Genomic DNA, 6450 nt, shown 5'->3' with positions numbered 1-6450 from the left:
TAGATGTTCTATAAATAAATAACCACTACATGAATAAAGGAAAGGTAGGCTGTAGTCAAATTCAGAAGCTCTAAATGCTAACTTAAGGGGTTTGAACTTTCATCTCTAAGCAATGTGGAGAAGTTGGCATTGACAATGTTTGATCAGGAAAGCAACATCAGATTTGTATTTTAGGAAGATTAATTTAACAAAAGAAAGTTGCATGAATTCTAGCAGGGTTTCTAAAATATGTTAAATGCAACACTGGTGGCATAGAGGGTGATTTTACATGGGCAGTGTAGGCTGACACCCAGGCAGGAAGAACCAACAGAGCCCTACTGCTTGTTCATGTTGCCTCCATCATTCTGGGTTGTTAAATATTTCAAATATGACCACTAGGTATACAGACACATTTTAAAATGTTGATAATTATATTCCTATGTGCATTTGAAAACTACTGTAAAAGCCAGGCACAGTGGTGTGTGCCAGTAGTCTCAGCTACACAGGAGGCTGAGACAGGAGGATCCCTTGAGTTGAGTTCAATCCAAGGACTCAAGGGTTTTTAAAATAATTTTAAAAGTTATATACTTAAAAAACAAATGTGAAAAAACTACTTTGTAATACAAAATTTTCCTTTAAAATGTTTATTTAAGAAGAAAAAGTTAGCTAATTTAGAGAAAAAAGTTAAGAGAATAGGTGGATACGCAAAAAAAAGTGGGCGTGTAAATGACTAAAGCTTGGAAAGCACTGGGTCAGAGGGGCAAGACAGTAGGGGACTGGTTATTGGTTAACAGCCATTTGATTCACCTCTGTGCAGGCAGCTCGAACAAGTTTGCAGTGCTCAGCTTACCCCAAACTTAATGCCTAGCCTTTTATTTTCACTGGTACATGAAAACTTCGGTCAGAGGATTAGGGAACAACATGGAGAAAACTTGTAGGACAAGAGAAGTCCCAAAATACCAGGACAGGCCTTTTTATTGTGGGAAGACAAATGCTACTGTTACCGGTTGAGGGTGTCCAGGTTCTTGGCATCTCGAACAAAGAACTGGACAAAATGCACAAACAAAACAAGGAAAGAACGAAACAACAGAAGCAGAGATTTATTGAAAATAAAAGCGTACTCCACAGGGTGGGGGAGGGCCTGAACATAGGGGTTCAAGAACCTTGTGACAGAATTTTTTGGGGTTTAAACACCCTCTAGAGGTTACTTGGTGTGTGTATGCCCTATGTAAATGCAAAGGATGAAGTAAAGTTACAAAGTCATTTACTCAGCATAGGCTCTATGTAAATGGAGAGGATATTTCCTTTCGTACTTGAAATGTTTCCATTTGATTTGGTTCTAGGAAGTCCTTATGTTCCCTGGTCTCCAAACTCTATTCTACTGTCTCATTATGATCCTCTTAGAGTGAATTTGTGGGGAAGATAGGAAGCTAGGAAAAATAATCTTTAGTCTCTTCTTTCCTGGGGTAACTGCTCACCCAGGAAACCATAACCCAAATGTGGTTGGAGGTCATACGGGCTTGTATGTACATAGACTACTTCTCCAAGCACACACAAGGAGCCTATAACTGTGGTTGTCTCTAGGGCAGGGACAGCCATGGGAAAGAACTTTTTTTAAAACTGCATTTTGATTTATACTTTTTATATCTTTATGGTATGCTTGTATTTTCTGTTTGAAATATAAATTTTTAAAAATTTAAATTAAAGTACCACAGGCTCAAATCAAAAAGTTTGTTAAAGCCTGTAATTCTACTTCTGTTCATATTTTGAGCATTTCTTTCTAGTTTTTTCTCTACTTGTACATGTATATATTTGATAAAGTGGAGATTGTACTTTGTAAATAGTTTTGTATCTTCTTTGACCATTATGGTATAATAATATCTGCAGTGTTTTCCCATATTACATGTATTCCAAATTTCCTCAAATTTTTTTTCCATTTGGAGGGATGTACCATAATTTAATCATTCCTAATATTGAATTTTATGTTGTACCCAGTATTTTGGACAGCTAGTAACATTGTTAGAAATGCCCTCTTTATTAATAGAGGTATTTGTGTGGTGCCTTTTGTCATCCCCTGTACTGTTTAACTCTTGTATTATTTACCATTTGGCATGTGAATGAATTATCCATTATCAAAGCAGATTATAAACTCCTTGAGAAAAGAAGTCATACTTACACCAATTGTTGTTTTTTTTAAAGACCACCTAATGATCACTAAAGATTACCTAACAGTTCAGTTAAAAACAAGTACAAACTAGTGAAGGAATCTCCATAGACTTTAAGCATGGTTTCTCAAGCGAAAAGGAAAAAAATCAGCCAGGAGCAGTGGTGCATGCCTGTAATCTCTGCACTTTGGGAAACCAAGGAAGGAAGATCACTAGAGCCTAGGAGTTCAAGACCAGCCTGGGGAACATGGTAAAATCCCATCTCTAGTATAAAAAAAAAGAAATGCAAAAGTAATGACCTGGCATGGTGTCATGCATTTGTAGTTCCATCTGCTAGAGAGGCTGAGGTGGAAGGATCATTTGAGCCTGGGGAGGTTGAGGCTGTAGTGGGCCATGATTGCACCACTATACTCCAGCCTGGGTGACAGAGCAAGACACTCTCTCAAAAAACAAACAAACACAAACAAACAAACAAAAAACAAAACAAAAAAAGGAAATAGGTTTTTAAAAAGCACAGCCCCTACTTATTTTTTCATTTCAAAAATGATGTTACATATCTTTTTTAAAATTATACTTTAAGTAATTAAAGAAAATTACTTATAATCTTACTACCCTATTTGTTTAGATTGACACTTTATTGTGTATCTAATTTTTAATATATATTTCTTTATTTAAAATAAAATGCAGATCATTCAGTACAAACTATTCATAACTTGCTCTTTGTACATGCAAGGAAACATTCCTTAATATCCTTACATATTTTAAGACTCTCTTTTATAATGGCGCATATGGCCTTTTATCCTAGTGCTGTATTTTTAAAATCAATTGTAAGTGGAACTTCATTGGAACATAGTTAATAATTTTAATTCTTTTCAAATATCTTTTTCATAAAAATTGTGCCAATTTTTATGAAAAGACTGCTTTTATTACAGTGTAAGGCATCCTCATAAAGCAAGGGGAGGAGCACCCCTACCTCCCCCGTGTAAGACAGTGTTTGCTTCATCCACTTATCACCAATATTCTTTAAGCCTTTGCCAATTTGGTAGGTGAAAAATAGTACATAATTATAATTCCAAATTACTTAGCAGGTCATTTGAATTTTATCATATTTTCATACTTAATACAAATATGTTTCTCTTACGTAGAATTCAGGATTATGTTATTTGTGTATTTTTATTTATGTTTTCTTATTGATTTGTAAGAGATGTTTATATAACAAGGACATTCATATTTTACATTCTGTAAATATTTGGAAATTTTCTTTTGGAGATGTTAAACATTATTCATTTTTACTGTAAAAAAAAAAGCACAGCCCCATTGAAATATAATTTACATGCCATAAAATTCACCTTAAACTTTACATTTCAGTGTTTCTTTTTTTTTTTATTATTATATTCACAAAGTAGTGCACCTATCAACACTAATTCTAGAATATTTTCATCACCCCCCGAAGACACCATATACCCATTAGCGGTATTGTCTCTATGGATGTTCCTATTCTGGCCTATTCTACGTACATTTAACTTCAGTAGAATCATGCAACATGTGGCCTTTTGTGACTGGCTTCTTTCACTTAGTGTGATTTTTTTGAGGTTTGTTCATCTTGTAGCATATATTCGGAAAGCATTTTTTCAAAAACCACTTATCTTCTTCGTTTGAAAAAATACAAGTTCTAGATAGCTCCCGACAGGCACAGCAACCATGCATTCCTCCCAGAAAAGTACCTTTTCTCAGCCTTGCTTTATGGGGTAAATTCTGGCTTCTTTTCTTAGCTACCCTTCTGTCCTCTCCTCTCTCCTCCCCTCCCCTCCCCTTCTCTGCTCTCTCTCTCTTCTTTCTTTCTTATGGAAAATAACTATCTTCCTTTTCTTCATTGTTCTCCAGGTCTCAGTGTTACTGAAAAAGGGGTCTCATCCCAGACCTCAAGAGTGGGTTCTTGGATCTTGCGTAGGAAAGAGTTCAGGGTGAGTCACAGAACGTAGTGAAGTTAAGAGTTTAGTAGAGACTGCTTTTATTACAGAGCAGGGTGTGCTCATAAAGCAAGAAGAGGAGCACCCCTACCTCAAACATAATGTTTGCTTACATAGGATATTAAGGTTAAGAATAATGTGCTTTATTATAAAGGCTTGTGATCAGCTTGTGACAGGCTATTAGGATTGTTCGTCTGTTGTGTCACTATTGATTTCAGCAAGAATTTATGGGTGTACTATTATTTTTAAAGCAAAAGTTATTCTTAAACTAAGAATGCTATTTATTCTTAAAATGTCAGGACATTTCCTTAAGTTCTGGGTCTTACTTAGTGAGCATTGTTAACTCATTCCCTCAACCACAACCATCTTGTAACCAAGAGTGCCTGACTTCCTGGGAATGTCACCCAGTAGGTTTGGCTTTATTTGGCCTTTATCCAGATGAAGTCATTCTGGTTAGGATACCTCTGACATTAGTACATCTTAACTATCATGTCCTTTACCTCATTCCCCTTTTTTGCTCCAGGCCTCATTTCTTCCAGGCTCATTAAAACTCACACACACACACACACACACACACACACACAATCTCTTTTTTAGCAGAAAGCTTTCTCTTCTGTGTCTGCTGACTAATCATAGGGATACTTACCTTTTCTGGGCATGACAGTGAAGAGTTTCCTCTCTGGATAATGTTATGTGAAGGGCAGGTAAGCACTTTCAGTGCAAAAAGCCAGAATTTTCTTTTCTTTTCTTTTCCCTTTTATTTTCTTTCTTTTCTTTCTTTCTTTTCATTCTTTTCCTTCCTTTCTCCTTTCTCCTTCCTCTTCCTTCCTTCCTTCTTTTTTGAGACAAAGTCTCACTCTGTTGCCTAAGCTGGAGTGTAGTTGCTCAATCTTGGCTCTACCACCTGGGTTCAGGAGATCCTCCTGCCCCAGCCTCCCGAGTAGCTGGGACTATAGGCATGCGCCATCACACCTGGCTATTTTTTTGTATTTTTAGTAGAGATGAGGTTTTACCATGTTGGCCAGGCTGGTCTCAAACACTGACCTCAAGTGATCCACCCACCGTGGCCTCCCAAAGTGCAGGAATTGCAGGTGTGAGCCACTGAGTGCAGCCAAAAGCGAGAATTTCTTAAATAATCTTGAAATATGCATTTATCCAGTCATGGATCTATACAATGCTCTGTGGAATATAAACATGAATAAAACCAAAGACCTGCTTTGCTGGATTATATTCTAACAAGGGATCTCAAACATTCTCACATATTTCTTCATAGCTGTTTATTGGACTACACTCCTAGATAGCAAACCCCTCAAAGGCTGGAACCATCTGTTAACCTTCCCAATGCCTACAATACTTTGCATAAAATGGCCATATTTTTTAGGATGTCCTACAGGAAGTGCACATAACGTGCTGAGGAAAGTCACAGGAGGGATGGGTTTCTTCTGGCTGGAGAAATCCAAGAAGGCTTCATGGAGAGCATGGTTTCTGTGTCAGGCTGTGAAGGATGAGTAAGATCCAGGCATGAAGAGCTGGAAAGAGAATTATAGGAAAACAGAAAATGTACAGACATGAAATAATGTGAGGCATGGAAAGGGAACTTTGAGTAAAGTTAATGACGAGTTTGAAACAGAGTTTGAAATAGAATGAGGAACATTGAAAAGGATCTCATCAGGTGGCCTTACCTTCTGAGTAAGGAAAGAAACAAGGTTGTCTTTAAAAAAGGAAAGGAATAGGAGTGGAATGTGGGTCTAAAGGAGTGTGGAGAAGGTTTGGCTGTAGGATGCGGGTTAGACACTCAAAGACATTAAGATATGAGGTCTTGTAGGCCTGGCGTGGTGGTCATGCTTGTAATCCCAGCACTTTGGGAGGCCAAGGCAGGCAGATCACCTGAGGTCAGGAGTTTGAGACCTGGGGACTCGAACATGGGGAAACCCCATGTCTACTAAAAATATAAAAATTAACCAGGCATGATGGCAGGTGCCTGTAATCCCGGCTACTTGGAAGGCTGAAGCAGGAGAATCGCTTAAACCCAGGAGGCAGAAGTTGCAGCGAGCCAAGATCATGCCACTGCACTCTAGCCTGGGCAACAAGAGTGAGACTACATTTCAAAAAAAAAAAAAAAAAAGGTCTTGAGATGTTAGTTGGTCATACAAATGGAGATGTCTACAAATAGTAGACATTCAGTTATAATTCAACTAATTTATTTGGTAGAGTGTTATGTACAATGTTGTACATTTTCATAATTTATATTCTATTAAAAATTAAAATATAGTATACATTCATTTCTTCATCTTCTAGCTGACAAATCTTATTTAAACATTATTTTAAACTCTAGG

This window comes from Colobus angolensis, unplaced genomic scaffold (assembly GCF_000951035.1).
Source record: "Colobus angolensis palliatus isolate OR3802 unplaced genomic scaffold, Cang.pa_1.0 Scaffold71, whole genome shotgun sequence".
Classification (NCBI taxonomy): Eukaryota; Metazoa; Chordata; class Mammalia; order Primates; family Cercopithecidae; genus Colobus; species Colobus angolensis.
This window is presented reverse-complemented; position numbering follows the sequence as displayed.